Source organism: Athene cunicularia (genome assembly GCF_003259725.1).
Source record: "Athene cunicularia isolate RWA chromosome 1 unlocalized genomic scaffold, athCun1 chr1_part2, whole genome shotgun sequence".
Taxonomy (NCBI): Eukaryota; Metazoa; Chordata; class Aves; order Strigiformes; family Strigidae; genus Athene; species Athene cunicularia.
The window spans coordinates 19051345-19052607 of NW_020799092.1; positions in this window are offsets into that span (position 1 = coordinate 19051345).

Here is a 1263-nt window from a genome sequence, read left to right on the forward strand (position 1 = left end):
GTAAAAAAAGAGGAGGCTGCTCTTCTCAGTGTGTTCTGGTGGAGTCAGGCCCATAACTTCTACCAGATTTGAATGCACAGCTAGACATCATTCATGTACTCCACTTTGATACTACCAGCCATAGTCCTTTAGTTCAATACAGTGGCACTAACAATATGAAATCCACTTTTGAGAGGAACAAAGGCTTGTGCTGTGCCCTAGGTGCACAGAGCTATGAGCAACTTCCTCCACACCTTATGTTTAGTTTTGCCGTTGAATGGAGAAGGCACTTGTTGGCACTTGTCTTTCTCCATCCTGCTTTGGGTTTGTGAGGCAACTTCAGAACTAATGCTTCGTAGGCTGATGCTGTCTCAGTAACCCAGCTTTTACGTCTGCTGGACTTGGCATTTGGTGATAAAGTATTCTTGGGAGAAATATGACACTTAGAAGAGTCTATCCTGCAGTGGTTGGACATATTCTGTGCAGACAGGACTACTGCAAAGCCCTAATATGAGTCCTACTACCTAGCTTAGCTCCAGACCAGGGAGCTCCTTCTGAAGAGGACAGCGCTTGTGGCTGTGAGAAAACCGAGTTAAATTGTCATTTTTCAGCAATGCCACTGGGGGCAGAGTTAAACCAACTCAGAGAACATTTTCCATCTTTTTAATGAATCTTCTCCTATTACAGGTGAAGAAGCAGTGTGATCAAAAGCTGCTCATTCGAATGAAAACTGAATGTGTACCTTGTTCTTTAAACCTTGAAACCCAGTGTCCTGCTGGTTACACCAAAACTACCAATGGCACTGGAATACCAGACTGCAGGTATCTCTTCTGTCAGAGCTTTTCTCTGTCCTCCAGGAATTAGAAAATGTTAGTTCCTATTACAAATGCTCTAGCCTGTGCAATTTTCTTAAGAAACATTTACCAGTGGCTGCACTCCAAGAACTCAGGCTTCACTCAGAGTACTTCAAGCCTCAAGTTAATCAGTAAATGGTGTAAGAGGAAAATAAACATTGCTATCAATAGCTTATCAGATTTTCTTTTCAGTAATATCATAAAATCACTTCCTTGTTTATTCTGCATACTTGATATAAATTATATATAAATATTATATGATTATCATATAAATTATATTTATATATCATTCATATCATATATTATCATATAAATAACAGAATTTTCCAACTGCCAGATTGGGGAGGGGTGGGGAGTGAAGGGCAGGAAGAAATATCTCAAAACAAATTTGAAATCTTGCCTTTCAGATAGCAAAAAAAAAAAAAAAAAA